The 19,988-nt window shown below is 40.2% G+C and overlaps 1 protein-coding gene across 1 annotated transcript in view; it reads right to left on the minus strand.

The window, feature by feature from the left end:
* LOC121862404 (striatin-3-like) overlaps positions 1–19,988 on the minus strand; it is a 154,844-nt gene that overhangs the window by 65,524 nt on the left and 69,332 nt on the right.

Here is a 19,988-nt window from a genome sequence, read left to right on the forward strand (position 1 = left end):
AAAAAATTAGGTAAAATATGACAGTAGTGACTTGAAGGGTGACCCACTTATAATATGGGTCACTGTTATGTTTCCCAATGTGCAGCAGTGGCTCGTGGACACTAAGTCACACTGCATGAAAAATAAATGTTATCAGTTCTAGCTGTCACTTACAACACAACAGTGGTGGGCACAGCTAAACAAAAAGTTAGCTTCGCTAACCGCTAATCTGCTAACTAAAAAGTTAACTTTGCTAACGCTAAACCGATAAACAGCTAACAAAATTAGCGGAAGCTAACGCTAACCGCTAACTTTTATCATAAGAATTTAGCTTTTTTTTGGGGGGGGGGCGCTCTAAAACCCTTAAAAACAGACCTAGAGGTGAAATTTTCCTATGTTGTCTTGTAGCTTAGACATAGAGCTTTCTAAAAAGATATAGCATGCCAAGATCAGATGATGATCAACTTATCAAGGTGAACACTGTACACAATTTCACAAATAATTAATTTGCATTCTCATACAACCTATCGGCCTAATTCATTATTCATGTAAAGATGCAATACCAACCACACACACATTATACCAGTGCATTTTTATGTAACTTATTGTTGGTCTTAGTCATGTAAATAAACAGAAAACTCTAAACTTTCATAAAAAGTAAGTTTTTAGAAAATTTTGTTTGGCGTACTCCTTGGATGACATCATGGTTATGAACTTATGCAGTACTTAGCATAACCAAATATATTGACACAAAAAAATCCTCACTCACAGCCACTGCAGGCTCCTCAACACTGTCAACAGGCCCACCTGTCCCAGCATCGTCAGGCGGAACAAAAACGTCTTCACCGTCCATAACAATAAGCGATAACGTACGCTGCTATCGCTGACACTGAAAGACTGCTTAGACTGTCTGTAACGTGACAACGTCGTAAGTGAACTGAACTCAGAACTGCGGAATTACACAATGCTGCTCAGCTGCTGCAGCGCGGGGTCAACAAATCAAGTCTTGTCATGTTTACACGTACTAACACGCAGTCAACCAAGAGTGCCTGACTGGATGTTGGAGACACGCGTCGTGGCGTCACACACTTACAACAGACAGGAACAAACATGTATAAATTTTGTTAGCGGACTTAAAGCTAGCAGAACTAAATTTAGCGGAAGCTAATGGTTTCCAAAGTTAGCTAAAACGCTAATCCGCTAACGAGAAAGTTAGCTTCGCTAATTAGCGGAACCGTGCCCACCACTGCAACACAACACATGCAATGCTCTTATACTAGTACAATACTTGAAGGACAAGACCACAAAGCAGTCATTATGTTGGACACACAGTTTTAGTTGAGGCCATTTAACTTATATCAGAGGGGAACTGTGACATCTGTTCTGACCTCCATTAAATTTTTGAACAGGTAATAAAAAAACATCTCCTTTATACTGTATGTATCTCACAATCACTGGAGCCTTATGGAACTGTAATCAAACTGTTTTTCATGGTTAATGTTTCTATTTATAACCATGCAAAATTTATTTAAAAGATATGCAGTATAGAATAAAAACAGACATTTAAATAAATCAAAATCATTAACAAACAAACAAAATTCTAACTAACTCTTTTAATATGAACCAAAAGAGACTTCGACATGGGGGTATTGCATATATGCATAATGCCGCACTATATCACACTAGTTAAATTCATCACAAAAAATGTGAACAATTGCAATTTCTTCCACATTGAGGCTGTTGCTATTGTGATACATGTCCAAGATGGTAAACTTTTCTAACTAGGTGCCATGCTTTTACTTCTGATACTTAATACAGTACTGTACACACTACAATGAATAATAAGACACCAAGTGGCTCAACATGTACTGTGCATGACTAACAATAAAGATATGACTTACAAAGGTTCCTAAAGTCATATACAGTACTGTATGTCTGGTTGTCACTACACTCCTCCCAAACATATATGTCTGGTTGTCACTACACTCCTCCCAAACATATATGTCTGGTTGTCACTACACTCCTCCCAAACATATATGTCTGGTTGTCACTACACTCCTCCCAAACATATATGTCTGGTTGTCACTACACTCCTCCCAAACATATATGTCTGGTTGTCACTACACTCCTCACAAACATATATGTCTGGTTGTCACTACACTCCTCCCAAACATATATGTCTGGGTTGTCACTACACTCCTCCCAAACATATATGTCTGGTTGTCACTACACTCCTCCCAAACATATATGTCTGGTTGTCACTACACTCCTCCCAAACATATATGTCTGGTTGTCACTACACTCCTCCCAAACATATATGTCTGGTTGTCACTACACTCCTCCCAAACATATATGTCTGGTTGTCACTACACTCCTCCCAAACATAAATTTTTTTAAACTAGAACTAATTTCATTTCCAAATGACCAAAAAGGAATAAATATGATCTAAAATGTTACTGGGATCTGGGATATATTCCTAGAAAACGTTTAATAGCTAAATGTTCTTAAGAGCATCTATCATCATTCTATGTTTATCTAGGCTGTGTTCAAGCAGTGATGGCCAGGAGATCTGCCATCAGCGAGTGGTAAGGTAGTTCTTGTCTACAAGTCTTTAATAAGTTTCTGTAAAGGTCTATGACTCTTTGATGTGTATACATTACTTAAAAGCTAATGAAAATTTTGCCCAACATTTTACTACTACACAACCCTGCAAACCCCATACAGTGTTCTCACCAATGAGATCTTTAAATCAACTAATGTGTTCCTTCTATGTAATCGATAAAAAAACTGCCGTTACAATTCCTGCACGAAAAAAACTGACATGACAATCAAAGTGTTTCAAAAGGGCCCCTGAAGCATTCCTCGCATTGGTAGCCCTGAGCGTGTATGGGTTCGGCCACACGTGCTCAAAACAAGTGATTGTCACTCTGAAGCGAAACCTAGTACAGGGGGGTATGCTATAACGAATCTAATTGGTTCTAGAACCTTGTTCGTTATAGCATTCGTTCGTTATAGGATTAATCTGATCCAGGCCCCCAAATACAACCACTTAACACTGAAAAATATAATATACAATTGTAAAAAAGTGCATAAATATGCATCTAAACCCCTGAAATAAAGAATATCAATAATACTTGTAACAAAAAACAATAAATTAGTAAAAAAAAAAAAAAAAAAATAATGTTCGTTGTAGGAGTTTCGTTCGTTATAGCATTCTCAATTTTATAGGTAAAACCGTTCGTTATAGGAATATTCGTAGTAGAATCCATTCATTATAGCATACCCCACTGTACCAGACTTTCCGGAATTATCAAATGTATGGTAAATCGTCGTTGGGCCGGGTTCCATTATGACGGCATGCGAAACTGTGGAGCTAATCAGATGTTTCGGAGCAGCATGGTATATTTTCCAATACGAACAAAGAATGACATAAAGTGGCATTAGCCCAAAGTGAAGTAGCAATACAAATACAGATTCAAAATTCGGTTGCAAAATAATCTTATACCTTTACTATATCCACTAATTCTACCAAACATATAATGCATTCCTATATGGCAACTCCTCCACTTCCATGGTTACTGTAGTCCACAGTATGTGGAACATTTAATATAACATACAGTTCAACTAATCTAGATATACAGTAATATCTCCGTTAGCTGGAATCCCTCAAACCCGTAACTCTCCGATAGCCGGAATTTTAATTTTCTTGGAAAATCCTTCCCAATGTCGGAATTTTCCGGAAAATTCCGACTTTGGGAAAGATTTTCCAAGGGGCACATTTTCTGGAAATTTCTGAGAAAATTTTCCCGATACCCGTATTATTCCAGGGATGGGAGAGTTTTTCCGGATTTGAGAGAAAAAAATCAGGCGCATTTTCTGGAAATTCTGAGAAAAATTTTCCGTTACTTGGAAAATTCCGGGGATGAGGGATTTTTTCTGGGTTCGCGAGATGATATAATGGGCAATTTCTGGAACATCTGAGAAAATTTTTCCATTACCTGGAAAATTTCGGGGATGAGGGATTTTTTTTTTTTAGCTTTGAGAGAGTTGTTTCGTTACCCGGAAAGTTCTCATTCCCGAAAGTACTCTGCACCAATTGTTCCGGCTAATGGAGGTATCACTGTGCAGTGGTCCCTCGGTTAATGAACACAATTCATTCACATAGTTGTCCATCAGCCAAAAATTTCATTAACCTATCCATTGTTTCAATGGGATATTGGGTAATTGTTTCCAGCTCACAGAAGAGTACATACAAAGTATAAACAAAATGCAGTTTTGTTGAAACGTAATGTACAGTATTTAATATTAAAATGCAAAAAGAGCTATAAAAACAATTAATACTGTACACCCGTAATGTACTGGCTGGCATCTCCACTCGTCCCTGCTCCCGCCTCCAGCGTCACAACTCCTTCCCGCTCTATCCCTCCGCCTCCTCCACATCGTCACTACTGTTGTATTACAATAATATTCTATCCTAATTCACTTGAATAAATACTACGATACCATATTTCTGAATATTTTCATTAAAATCCATCAAAATCATTTTCCTTGTCATCGTCTTCAGCACCAAACAGCTCCTCCCAGTCTTCTCCTTGAACAGGGCTAGAGGGGACGTGTTTTTCGAATCGTTCTCAGTAAAAAAACTGTTACATCACATGTATATTTTACCTAAACTGCACCTGAATGAATATATTCTCAGAAATAAATAGTAGTTTTGCTGAAACGTGATGTATTTCAATGTAAAATAGGATAAAATACATGACGAAAACAAAAGACTTAACCGAACCTTCCGATGTTCAAGAGATGTTACTCGTTTTTTTAATAGTTTTCGGTTAAAATACTGTTATATTACAATGATATTCTATTCATACTGTGCTTGATATACTACATTCACGGAAATGTAATATTTTTGCTGAAATGACGTACGTATTACAGTGGAAAGTGGGATAAAATCATGACGACAACAATGACTTTCGCTTTCTTTCGTTCAAAAGATGTTACCGTAATCGCTTTTCGAATGGTTTTCAGTTGAAAAACTGTTGCATCACAAGTGAATTAGGATAGAATATTATTGTAATACAACAGTTTTTTAGCTGAAAACCATTCGAAAAGCGATTACGGTAACATCTTTTGAACGAAAGAAAGCGAAAGTCATTGCTTTCGTCAAAATTCCACTGTAATACGTACATCATTTCAGCAAAAATATTACATTTCCATATTCTCAGAAATAAATAGTGGTTTTGCTGAAACAATGTATTTCAATGCAAATTAGGATAAACTACATGAAAACAAAAGACTTTACCTAACCTTCCGATGTTCAAGATATGTTACTCGTTTTTTTTAATAGTTTTCGGTTAAAATACTGTTATATTAGTGATATTCTATTCATACTGTGGTTGATATAATACATTCACGGAAATGTAATATTTTTGCAACTACAATGCTGATGTCAACACAAGCGTGGTTACAGCGAGACTGACTGAGTGAGGGAGCGCGGGGTGGGGTGACGCAGGGTGGGGTGATGACGCGCTGTGTGTGTGTGTGTGAGGTAGCGGGAGTGGGCGGTATGCAGTGTTAGGTGTCGCGCGGGATTTGAATGTACTTCAATGTACAGAATATTCCTCCGGCGGGGCAATCCGCGTATTTGCGAATCCGTGAATGCTAAACCCGCGTATGTGAAGGGCCGACTGTATTGAAGATAACTGAAGATAAAGAAACTAGTTTCTGGAGTGCCATCCAGCCTGTTAACACACCAAACAAGCATTAGTCTCTCTGTGTTTTCAGTGGAGGTAACATCTTGCTTGAGACTCTCTTCAACTAAACACTTTTTTCTGTGTTTCCAAGCAAATTATTGGTCATTTTGAAATTTATTTTACATATTTACAATATATAGCGCAGAGCAGTGTTATTTTAAAGAAAATATTCTTTATTTACAACGAGTTTAAACTTTAAAAATCACGTGTTGACATTGTTTGAATCCATCATGGGGCCTAAGAGATCAAGAAAAGCAATTTCAATCCAAACCAAGCAGGAAATTATTAAGAAACATGAGGAAGGCATTAGAACAAATGCGCTATGCAAAGTATATGGCATGTCGACATCAACTGTGTCGACAATTCTTGCACAGAAAGACAAATTTAAAGAAGTGAAAGTGAGAGACAAATCTACCAGTGTTTAAAGGTAGATCCCTAATTGCAGAAGCTGAGAGGTTACTTATCATCTGGATTAGGGAAAAACAGATGAAAGGTAATTCAGTTTCTACTGAATTCATTTGTGAAAGAGCCAGGGAGATTTACAAACATTTAAAGACAGATCAACCTGGTTCTTCAGGCACAGAATTTGAAGATTTTAGGGCCAGCAAAGGCTGGTTCGAAAAATTTAAGAAAAGAAGTGACAGTTTCAGTGTTATTAGGCATGGTGAGGCTGCTAGTGCTGATAAGGAAGGGGCAGCAAAGTTTTTAGTGGATTTTAAAGAACTGATGGAAGAAGAAAATTATCTTCCACAGCAAATGTTCAATGTGGACAAAACTGGGCTGTTTTGGAAAAAGATGACCAAAAGAACATTCATCACCAGAGATGAAGCCTCTTTACCTGGGCATAAGCCCATGAAAGACCATCTCACTCTATTGCTTGGTGCCAATGCTTCAGGGGATTTCCGACTGAAGCCTATGCTTGTCTACCACTCTGAAAACCCCAGGGTGTTCAAGCAACAGAAAGTGGTAAGAGGAAAGCTTGGAGTTTATTGGAAGTCCAACCGTAAGGCATGGGTGACAAGAAAGCTCTTTAATGAATGGGCTGTTGAGGTGTTTTGCCATTCTGTCAAGAGCTACCTAACCACCAATAAACTCCCTTTCAAGGCTCTTCTCCTCATGGATAATGCCCCTGGTCATGACCCTCAAACTTGCCAGAACTTTGGAGTATCAATTTGACTTTGTGAAAGTGTTGTTTTTGCCTCCCAACACTACATCAATCATACAGCCAATGTTTAGGGGGTGTCATCAGGCAACTTCCACCTGAACTAACACTGGCACAGTTCTGGAAGACACAATTCAACATCCTGGAGGCTGTAAAATTGATTGTGTCATCATGGCAAGAAGTCTCCACTAGATCCCTCAATTCTTCATGGAAAGCACTGTGGCCATCAGTAGTCCATGATTTTGAGGGATTTCAGGATGACACAGAGTTGGACCAGGAGAGTGTGTTCATTGGTCAGTCATTGGGCCTTGAAGTGGAAGAGGATGATGTCGAAGAGCTTGTGATGTTTCATGAGGAGGAACTTACTCCTGATGACTTGAAGCAACTGGATGAGATGTTAGAGGCTGACAGTGGTGAGGAGGAAAGGGAAAGTGATGATCATATGTCAACTACAGAGTTGAAAGATGTGATTTACCACTGGGAGAAGCTCAGGGAACTGGCTTCAAAGCACCCAGATGTGAAAAAATCTGAACTAACTTTGTGTCATGTTGAGAACACAATGGTCTCCTTCTTTAAACATGAGTTAATGATGAGGAGGAGAGATGCCCCACAGACCACAATTGACACTTTCTTCAATAAAAGGCAGAGGGAACAAGATGCTATCCCTCAGCCTTCCACTTCAAGAAGGAGAGAGGATGTTCATGGTGGAGAATCTGTCAGTCCAGAGGTTCCTGACATTTTCAAGGAAGGTGATTCACCTTCCAAGAAGCAGTAAAATGCTTCTCCTCCACCTCCACTTCCTTCTCTTCCTCCACCTCCCACTTCAAATCCACATCACCATCATCATCCAGGAGCCTTCTACATACACACCTCAAACTAAGTGTAAATTTCTAACATTTTTTTTGAATTTAGGCAATTTTCGGTGAGCTGGAACCAATTACCCAAAAACCCATTGAAACAATGGTTTCGGTTAACGAGCAACCTGCTGAAACGGATTGTGCTCGTTAACCGAGGGACCACTGTATTCGCTAATCCCTCTACTGCCCTGCCTCAATATTTCAGTCCACAAGACCACTATAGTACTGACAGACAGCTTCACCATGAGATAAAGTCCAGGGGCCGGATACTCAAAACACCTCATAAGTTACGTCTTTTAGCATGATACAGTACCATATACAGCTAGACCCAGACTTACGACGGGGTTAGGGACCCAAATCCAGGTCGTAAGTCCAAATGGTCATAAGTCCGACATAGATAAAAAAAAAAAAAAAAAATTAATAAAAAATCTACAATGAAATACAGTACAGTAAAAGTAATAAATAATGAGGAATGGATACAGTGTGACTGAGCACTTACCTTTAATGTAGTCAGCTGAATTCTAATTATACATGGAGACTACATTAACTGGAAACGTTTCGGTATAGAAAATGCGTGTCATTTGGAAGAAAAAAAAATTGGAAAAAAAAAAAAAAAAAATGTCACAACTGCCACGGTCGTAAGTCCCGACGGTCGTAAGTCGAAGCAGTCGTAAGTCGGGGTCTAGCTGTATTTGTGTTTTATTCATCATTCTCCATAATTTTCCACTCTTTCAACTGAAACTTTGTACCAGTCGATGCAGAAATGAGTTGAGTTCCACATTCATTTGTACAGTAATAAAAATGCAGTTATGTTTATGAATATTTCAATTATTTTTACAGTATATACAGGTGTACCCCAATAACCAATGCATATAGGGACCAGGAAAAGTACCGTAGTTGGTTAGTGAATCAACAGCTATCGAAGCAATTAATCCCTTGATATATCTCTGTTGTGCACACTGTTAAGCAAGAAAATAAAGCAGACATATAAGTCAAGCATAATAAGCATTAAATAAGGAATGTGAAGCATAAATTGAGACTTATTTACCTGTGTTGAGGATGGTAGACATGGTCTAGGGTGGCGAGTTCAAGTCTCTACCACTTTTTGTTGGTCCATCACCACTCTTATTATGCCTTATTACATCACATCAAGCTGAGCACAAGAGCATTTACGCATGATTGAGTAACACACTAAGTTGGAAATAAAGTATAACGAAAAAACACGAAGTCAGAGAAACATAGTAAGTGTAAACAAGAGCCAAGATGGCGGGAATGAGTCAGGGCAGCGTGCAGGGCTTTCTGGTGGCAAGAATTCACATCATCACGCCACTGTCCCCCAAATACGAAACAGTTCTGCCACTCCTCTCCCAATTGTCAGATCTCCGGGGTATCGATGAAACTTGTGGGGGCATTTCCCCTATATGTAATCGTTGGTTCTGCAAATCAGCGGCCAATAAGACGTCGGTTTTCGGGATACACCTGTATGTGCAGATTTCGTCCAGGTCTTCCCACCAATTCCCATCTCGAGTATTATCTGCTTGCAGGCGGGGGTGTCATGGTTGCAAGCCACTCTTTGTTGTCTGGTTCTCAGCAAATACATATGAAAACAGTGTCACTGTCAATGCCCTTTTTTTTTTGCACAATATAAATATCTTTCTTATTTATATGAAAATATTTCCACTACACACACACACAAACACAAAAAAACATCCACAAAAAATACACACAAACACATTCATAAAAACACACACATCAGTCAGCTCTCAGTGAGACAAGACGTGTCCTGTAGGCACTCTCGATTGGCAGCCAGGCCAAGTCTGCTTTGCCCCACCCCTCTCCCTGCTCCATCCCGACACCCTACCAACCTCACTACACCAGGATTTATCAGCAAGACATTCAAGTGATGAGAGCAATGATTGGTTACCAAACAGTGATCCAGTAGCATATTCCAAGTTAAAACACAAAAACAAGAGTGATTCACAGCAGTGTAATACCAGACCATGGGGACTTTGTCAGTCACCTTCAAAGTGCCAGTGACAAGGATCACAGCAGTGTTTACATATACCATGGGTACTGTGTCGGTGACTCGCGGTGTTTACAACTAGACAAATAAACAAATATCTACCAGTGTCAGTGGCCCTCAAAGTGCCACTATTGAAGTTATGGCCACAGCGGACAAGCACTTCCATCCGTCCACAACAAAAATTATCACCAGATGCCCACCAGTCACTTGCCCCAGATTAGCCCTGTACAATCTAAAGCGTAGGAACGGCTATCCTGATGGCAGTGTTATTACGCGACTAAAATCACTGAATATATTCCATGCTCACAGTCAAAGACAAGGATGTCATAAACAGTAGCCCATCAGGACCATCAACTCCACTAGAAAACCAGAGAACCTACTCATGACAGACATTACCAATACACTGAAGTTCCCTGAATATAGTAGTCTACCCTCCTTACTGCTCCCAACGTCACTTCCTTAGCTAATAAATTTGATGAACTGGCCACCACAGCCCGATCAGTAGCTGCCAACGTTGTTGCCATAAGTGAAGCTTGGCAAATTGTTCCTGAAACTTGCCACATTGAGGGATATCAACTCTTTCACCACCTTCGCTCACATGGACGCAGAGGGGGCGTTGCCCTCTTCTGTCAAGATGAACTACGCCCTTCACACCTGGACGTTTTAGTCCCAGCTGATGTGGAGGCATTATGGGTACGTGTTGTGCCACATGCACCCCCTCGCCACACTGCCTCTATCCTATACTGTGTGGCATACCATCCGCCTCGCTCACCCACCAGAAACACTATTATCAGACCACCTCAGAGTTAGGTACCCATTATGCCAAGCTAGTACTGTGTGGGGATTATAACGATATTAACACCTCTGTTATCCAGGACCAGCTGCTACTATTACAAGTTGTGAACTTCCCCACACATGGTCAACATACCCTTGACCTTATCTTAACCGACTTAGCGGACCAGTACCAACCACCTCAACCAATGCCTCCTATCTGGTGTAGCACACACCTATCAGTGCTCTGGTCTCCAGCTGCCACTACCAGCCAAGTGCAGAGACCCCACATCAACACCTACAGGCCAATTACTGACTCTACAGTGCATCTCTTCCAGCAGCAGATAGTTCACCATCCCTGGACTGAAGTACTTAGTGTGGATGACGTGGACACCAAATGGATAAATTATACCAACACCACCACGGAAGCTGACCACCACTTCTTCCCAGAGAAGTCCGTCAGATCACACCCAGCTGACTTGCATCACACCTCGGATCAAAAGACTTCTGCAACAGAGAGACAGCGCCTTTTATCTCAATGACATCAACCGCTACAAGTCCCTTCGCAACCAAGTCATCCGCGAAATACGCACTGCAGAGAAGTCTCACTACCCAACCACGTTGCAACACCTGAAGCAGACCAACATTAGTCAGTGGTATGGTAAGCTTAAAGAACTCTGAGCAATCAAACAATCATTTCGCAACTACAGTAAACCCGCGATAACTCAGCACATATAGGGCTCTGGCCTTGCCGAGTTATCCAAAACTCTGACTTATAGACACACTTCTCCCTCCTACAAAAATACAACAATAAATTTTTTTTACCCATATATGTGTATAAGTAATAACTAAATGTAAAAAGTAACAATTACCAGCACTGTAGGTGAAGAATGAAGTATCATAGTAGGTGACATGGTATGTGACACAGAGGTATAGTAGGTGACATGGTATGTGACACAGAGGTATAGTAGGTGACACAGATGCATGGTAGGTGATGCAGGTGGCCAGATATGACGAGATTTTCCCAGATAATTTGATATATCTCGGCATTTCCTGAGTAATACTATAATACATTCCGAGACCATAGCCATGCCGAGTTATTTGAAATTCAGAGTTATCAAATGCTGAGTTATCGAGGGTTTACTGTATATCCCAGTCGCTCCCCCAGCTTGACACAACCAGTCTCCTTGCTTACCTACCAGCCCCCTTTCCCACTGACTTAGTGGAAGAATTTGAAGTAGCAAAACGTCTGGACAAACTGAAGTTAAAGTGCTCCACCACCCCCATTGACTTACCAATAACTCTACAAGGAGTTCTCCCAGGAACTAGCTAAACCCCTCTGTTCCATCATCAATGATTCCCTCAGTCAAGCAAGATGCCCAGCTGACTGGAGGACCTCGTATGTGTCACCAGTGCCCAAGTCAACCAGCCTACAATCCTTAAATGAGCTACGACCCATTGCAATCACCCCAATACCCAGCTTAATCTGTGAAAGATTTGGGTTTGACTAGGCCTATGCTGATATTGCAGGCGCCATAGATCCTCAGCAATTTGGCAATATGAAAACTTCCTCCACCACTCACTGTCTTGTCAACTTTCTTGACTACATATACTGCCATCTGGAAGAACGAAAGACATCTGTGGCTGTCGCCTTCATGACTTCACCAAAGCATCTGACCTAGTCAACTACAATTTAATCATCAACAAAGCTATTGACCTCGGGTTTCGTAGAAGTCTTACACCATGGCTTACAGATTTCCTAAGTGACCGACGCCAAGCTGTACGCTTCCAAGGGGCTCTCTCCACTTTTCAGTCACTCACCTGTGGTGTCCCCCAAGGCACCAAGATGGGACTGCTCTGCTTCCTTATGCTTATCAATGATGCCTTAAGAGAAACCCCTGCTCGCTGGAAATATATCGACAACTCCACCATTGGGAGCAGTGTCAACAACTCGGCTCCCAACTACACAGCCCTCCAGGATTTATTGAACAGTCTCCAAAATTGTGCCACCAACAACCACATCACCATCAACCATACCAAGACCATGGTTATGCACTTCAACCTCTCCTCTGACCTTGTCCCATCTCCCTCCATTACTTTGGGCCCCAACACACTCCAGGTTGTAGACTCCACTAAGCTCATCAGCATCACTGTAGATAAACTAAATTGGAAAACATACATCAGTACAGTTGTCAAATCCTCCAGTTTCCGTCTCCACCTCCTCCGCCGACTCAAATCCCTCGGAGTTCGTGCGCCCGAGCTCCACAATGTTTACTCAACATTCATACTTCCCAAGCTCACCTATGCCTCCCTGCTTGGTCTTCCTCCCTAAATGCCACACAATGGATACACCTTGAAAAAGTGCAAAAGAGGGCATGCAAGATTATTCTCTCCACTTCCTACTCCACATATCAAGAAGCACTCAACACACTGACCCTCTCGGCTCTCTCTGACCATCACCACGACCTCATCTGCAAATCTGGTGAGAAGCTTCTGCACCATCCTCGACACCGGCTCCTACTTCCACCCGAGATCCCTGGTCCACAAATTGCTGTTCGACACCACAACCGGAGTATTCACTCCCAGCCAATCTTACCTTTTATCACTGTCACTATGTTGAAATGCCCTGTAGTATAACTTTCTCCCCACTTAGTTATTATTTATCATATTTGTATCACTTATGTTACTTTAATATTATTTGTCAATCAAGTGACCCAATCCCCAATTATGTAACTGTATATTTTCAGCCTCCCGGCTGCCATGCTATTTCAATAAACCATTAATTATTATTATAATTATTATTATAATTAGACACTTTCTGAATCAAGCTTGTAAAATTGAAAAAAGCAATCTCAACAGCCTCTTCAGGGGACAGGAAAGGTCACCTACGTGACATACTGCATGCTTGTGAGGCAATGCTGTCAAAACATAGACTTAAGAGTTATTTGAAGCACTTCATTAAAATCAAGCTGCTTGTACAGGAAAGCCTCCAATAATGAGGGTTCTACTAACGACAATTCGTATTTAAGACCCTGGTTAATTTAGGACCCAATTCAATTTACACCATTATTTTCTTCGTATTTATGACAAAAATAGAATAAAAAATAAAATAAAATTACACTTTCATATAAATAATAACTAAATCCCGATACAGTGATCCCTCGGTTAACGAATTACCTTCCATAAGAATCTTCAATTCGGTTGACGAAATTTTTACGAAATCGTGTCAACATGTTTTCGCCTGCTTTCGCCTGCTCACCAGCTGTAGTATTAGTCCGCCAACACAGTAATCGGTTTTAAGGCTTAAATTCGTTACTATTCAATAATTTTCCAAGTCTTATATTAAATTTTTTTAGTCATTTTAACAATTATTTAACATAATTGAAGTACAGGGAACTAGTTTTTAGCGCGCCAAACAGCCACTTGACTCACCCAGAATGGCGTCAGTTTGTGTCTCTGCTCAGTGGAGGAAGCATCTTGCTTGAGACTCTCTTGAACATAAACTATTTTTACGTTTTTACAGTACAATTATTGGTCATTCTGAAATTTATTTTACATATTGACAATATATAGTGCAGTGCAGTGTTGATTTAAAGAAAATGATATTGAATTACACCTAGTGAACTTAAAATTTTATGGGTGAAATGGCGGCATGAAGCATGGGGTGATTTCTCTTCCACCCCACTGCCTTCTCTTCTCCCTTCTCCTCCACCCCCACTTCTAATTCCCATCATCATCATCATCAACCAGGAGCCTTCTACATGCAAACCTCAAAGTAAGTGTACTTTACTGCATTTATTTTTAGTTTGTATATAATTTTCGGTGAGCTGGAACCAAATACCCAAAATCCCATTGAAACAATGGTTTCGGTTAACGAACGACCTTCTCAAACGAATTGTGTTCGTTAACCGAGGGACCACTGTATGTATTATACCAAAAAAAAAAGCCTTGTGCACGGAGGCTGCCGGGCTTGTGAGTGGTGGCGCCACCATCACTAGTATAAACAGTTGGAGCTTGGCAGGCCATTTATTTTCTTGCATCTGAACAGGAACTGGAAAAAAACATTCTCAGGTTTCTTACAGGAATTTTGCATCCCTATTCAACATGAGCAAGAGAGCAAGTGATGGTAGTGCTGGTTCAAAAGCTAAAAGAAAGTGTATAAGCTCAGCTGAGAAACTAGATGTGTTAAAACAATATGAAAAAGGTGAGAGGTCTGTGGATATTATATGGAGCAAGTAATGAACATATTTTCTTTAGTGGATCCAATAACAAAACAAAGCATTAAAATTAACAGGGACATGAAAAATGCATATGAGAAAAGAAAGCAGCTGTACAAGGTTCTTTCGACAGCTTTATTATTCGAAGGCCTAAACCATCAACTTCAGCTACACCACGAAATTCAGCATCATAAGCAGCTTCAGCAACAACATCAGGTTCAGTAACAGTTTCAGCAACAGCTATGACATCTTTATGGAAAGCTACAGTTGCAGCCAAAGTTGAACCTACAGCTTCAGCCAGAGTTGAACCTGATGACTTTGTCATGAGTAAAAACTCACACAACATCCATTGGCTGTCTTATGTTCTAGACTTTACCACTATTGGCGAGTAGAATTTTTGTTTTACATTAGTATTATTTAAAACATATATGAACAGTAATAAGTGATGCTTTCATATTCTTATGTGGAGAAATGACAATATGTTTTCATATGTACGCACTTACAATCCTCTCCATTGCATTATGCGCGAGGTGGCTGATGGGATGTGATCTTTGCTGAAGTGTCTCACACCCCTCCACACCAGCCAGCTGGGGCTGAGGCAGGCATCATAAGTCTGGCAGCAAAGGGAGATTCGAGGACAAGTCAGCCAGCAATCAAAACGTTCACCAGTTGCCCGCGTAAATTTTGTGAACGAAGATTTATGAGTTTTACCCCTCTGAAATTGCCCTATTTATTGCCACAACGCCCGTTGTTTCTTTTTTTTTTTACCACAATGGGCAAGAGGAAAGATTTAACAAAAGAGCAGATAGCGTCAATTATTAGTCTGCATAAGGGCAAGAAACCCGTAAAGGAAATATCAAGAATTGTTGGTGTGAGTGAACGATCAGTTCAGATTTAGATTAAACGATTTCGAGATGACGGCAGGTTGGCAATACCAGTACACAGCGGACGGCCAGGGAAGGCTCGAAAAAATTCCCAACGCACGTTAACTGTTCTTAAGAGGTAACTTGATGCTAATCCACGTCTGTCAGCAAGGGAATTGAAAGAAAAAAAAACAGTACTTCTAGGTGATGTTTCTGTAAGGACCGTTCACCGCCACATCCATGATGACCTGCAGTTTTGCAGCCACTGCGCACGCAAGAAGCCACTCCTCACATTTGTCCAGAGACAGCGTAAGGGAGCTTTTGCCAAGAATAACACTCAGTGGGATACGACCAAGTGGCAGCACGTGCTGTGGAGTGACGAGGCAACGTTATCTTTTACTGGAAGTCGTACTCTTAATGTGTACAGGCACCCCGGAAATGATTCGCTTGACCCCAAGTTCACTTTTAGCACAGTTAAGCATCCTGAGTCACTAATGGTGTGGGGTTGCTTCTCGTACTTTGGAACTGGTGATCTTGTTGTGCTACCTAGGAATATGATGATGAATCAATTTAACTACTTGGAGCTGCTTGCTTTGTGATTATTTGCCCGGGTCTTTTGAAAAATGCCTCGCTGATGTGTTTATGCAGGATGGTACCCCATGTCACACAGCAAAATCTGTAATACAATGGCTTGTTGACTGTCAGGTAAACTTCATAAGTGATTGGCCAAGCAATTTGCCTGACCTTAACCCGATAGAAAATAAGTGGATCATTATCAAGCTTCGTCTACAAGGCAGACACAAATAGCGTCCCCAAGCTGGAGGCAGCCATTCGTGAGGAGTGGAATAATTTAGACCCACAAATAATCCACAACTTGACAGTCAGTTCCTTCACACCTACAGGAGTGTATCAAGAGAAAATGGGAGGCCTATACAGTAGACTACCGGAAGTTTGTTAACTTCTCAGATTATTTTTTATTAATATTTCATCTTGTTGTTTATGTCCATCACAACCCCGCACATAATGCAATGGCGAGGAATGTACATACATCGGCGTTCCCAATCCGTCTCGCTTTATTTCTTTACCATTAGTGGTTAACTACTTTTATTGTTCCATTTATTAACATTAAATAACATTACTTAAAACATACATATTCATTTTTTACATTAATTTAACTACAGCTACAACCAGTGTTATCGCCACTGGTTTCAGCTACAGTGCTGGCGTGTGATGCCATTAAATCTTTCGACCCGTGACCTCGCCAGATGTAGAAGTGTTTACAGACAAGTCCTGGTTCTGCTGAGTGGACTGTCTTCGACTGGTGGCGGTGCTGCCCGCCTCGCCATGAGACAGATCGCCCTCTCTAGTGATGCTTTGAAGACCAGCAATCTGCTCGCACTGATATGAACACCGACTCACAATCCTGTCCGAGAATTTGTGCTGGGACAATTTACGCAGTACTGTATACTCTTGGAACACCATACTGATCTGCATTGACCCGCACTTGTAAGTACAGCCTAAGTGATGACATACCCCTCGGTACTGAAATATTGTTGACTAATTACGCCTACTCGTTTCTGCCTAACCTGGAGTAAAAAGACAATGCAAAATAAAGCGAAGCTAAGATTAATAGAGTTATGAACTTTATGTTATGTCACTATGTTTAATAAATTGTAATTAAGATAAAATTGTGTGATACTAACTAATTATGTATCAGATGGATCACCTTGTAATATTATGAACGCCTTCTCCACTGCAGGTTTTGACCACATCAATAAATATCGAATGCATCAAAAGGCGGGTTTCAATTATTCCCTTCGACTTGCCCGTCACCTGAACGTCCTTAACCAAGGCGTTTACAACCAGGGTCGTATTTTCTTCAGTTTCTTATGTAGAACCATCGTTACTGGTGTAAATATTAATGAAAACAATGCCGTCTCGTTTCCTCTTAATATTCTATGTATTATTAATGAATTGTATTGTTCATTTTGCATATACAGTATAAACATTAATTCAATCAAATACATATTCAGTAATAAACAATAATGAATCTTTTGTACATATTCTTAATAAGATAAATGAAGCAGTTTCCTTGAGTGCTTACGTATACGTTGGCCTTCCACTATCAGTCTCTCTCTCTTTATCATCAGTGGTTACTTCTACTGTACACGTACATTAAATAACATTAATTAAAACATACATATTTTTTTACATTAATTTTACAACAGCAACAACCAGGGTCCTATTTTCTCCAGTTTCAGGTGGATAACTGGCATTATGGGTGTAAACACTGACAACAACAATGGCATCCCATCTCCTCTTGTGTGACGATATTATTATTGATTTATATTGTAGAAGGCACATTCATAAACATTATTTCAAGCAAATACAGTGATATCCCCGTTAGCCGGAACAATTGGTGCAGAGCACTTCCAAGGATGAGAGATTTCCGGCTAACCAAACGACTTTCTCAAACACGGAAAAATCCCCCATCCCCGGAAATATTTCCGGTTACTAGAAATACTTTCCTTGTGTCTAAACTATGCATCTTGCACAGCCAAACACTAGCCCACATCCTCAGAATGTTTCTGTGTGATGGGGAGTTTTACAAGAGTCTAAACTACTGGAGACTGTAAAAGCAGCTCTAACTAAGTTAGAAACTCCATTTGTTAACTTAAATACAGTCAGTCCTCGAATTACGACGGGATTAGGGACCGAAAATCAGGTCGTAAGTAGAATTAGTTGTAAGTCGAAAACGCGAAAATAATACAGTACATAGAAAATCTAAAATGAAATACAGTACAGTAAAAGTAATCAATAATGAAGAATGGATACAGTGTTACTGTGCACTTACTTTAATGTAGTCAGCTGGATGCACACGGGGTCTCAATAATTTTTTTAATTAAACATGAAGACTACATTAATTAAATGAAGCAGAGGAGGAGACAGGGCTGGGTGGGTCATCAATTTTGCTTTCTTCAGACAGGCTAACATACTTGCTTATTGAAGGTATTGGATCATCTTTAGGGAGTGAAGAGGCAGCAGTGGTGGGGCATGAGGAGACAGCAGTGGGGGACTTCTTAAATTATATGTCCAATTTAGACTGCACAGTTTGCCTTTTCTTTTCATTGTAAATCTCCCTGTAGCAAGCAAGTGCATCTTGGATCAGTCTGTCAACTTTTGCAAAATGCTCAACATTTTGATCCATTTCTTCAAACATTTGCATCCCCTTATTAATAGTAGCAAATACCGCTGCCTTGTCCTTCAAAATTGTTGATGTCGTCGAGTGAGAGAAACCTAGGTCGCGTGAAATGGTTGTTACCGTTTTTCCATTTTCATATTGCATTATTATTTTCATTTTCATCTCAAAAGTAATTGACTGTCTCCTTTTCTTATCAGCACCACGAGATCTCTCACTTTTACGCTTGCCAGCCATTTTAAAGGGAATTAGAAACAAAAATTTTGTCAGTACACAGCATGATCACTAACACCAACGACGGCCAAACTCTAACTGAGCGGGCTACGGCGTGGATGCTGTACAGTGGTCCCTCAGTTAACGAGCACAATCAATTCCAGCAGGTTGCTCGTTAACCGAAAAACTCGTTAACCGAAACCATTGTTTCAATGGGTTTTTGGGTAATTGGTTCCAGCTCACCGAAAATTGCCTAAATTCAACAAAAAAGGTAGAACAGTACGCTTACTTTGAGGTGTGTATGTAGAAGGCTCCTGGATGATGATGATGATCATGATGGGAATTAGAATGGGGGTGGAGGAGAAGGGAGAAGAGAAGGCATTGGGGTGGAAGAGAAGTCACCCCATGGCACCATTTCACCCATAAAATTTTAGTTCTCTTGGTGTAATTCAAGATTATTTTCTTTAAATCAACACTGCACTGCATTATATATTGTCAATATGTAAAATAAATTTCAAAATGACCAATAATTTGCATGGGAACACAGAAAAAAGCATTTAGTTGAAGAGAGTCTCAAGCAAGATGTTACCTCCACTGAAAACAGAGAGAGACTAACGCCTGCCTGGTGTGTTAACAGGCTGGATGGCACGCCAGAAACTAGTTTCTTTACCTTCAATTATGTTCAATAATTGTTAAAATGACTAAAAAAGTTAATATTAAACTTTTAAAATTATTGAATAGTATAAACTTCTTGATATTTACTAAAAGAGTATGGAATTTAAGCTCTAAAATCGATTACTGTATTGGCGGACTAATACTACAGCTGGTGGACCGCCAAATGCAAGCGAAAACATGTTGAAGTCGGCTCGTAAAAAACTCGTTAATCGAGGGATTGCTCGTTAACCGAAGTTAAGAATCTTATGGAAGGTAAATCGTTAACCGAAATCTCGT

The sequence above is a fragment of the Homarus americanus genome, unplaced genomic scaffold (assembly GCF_018991925.1).
Source record: "Homarus americanus isolate GMGI-L3 unplaced genomic scaffold, GMGI_Hamer_2.0 scaffold31037, whole genome shotgun sequence".
Classification (NCBI taxonomy): Eukaryota; Metazoa; Arthropoda; class Malacostraca; order Decapoda; family Nephropidae; genus Homarus; species Homarus americanus.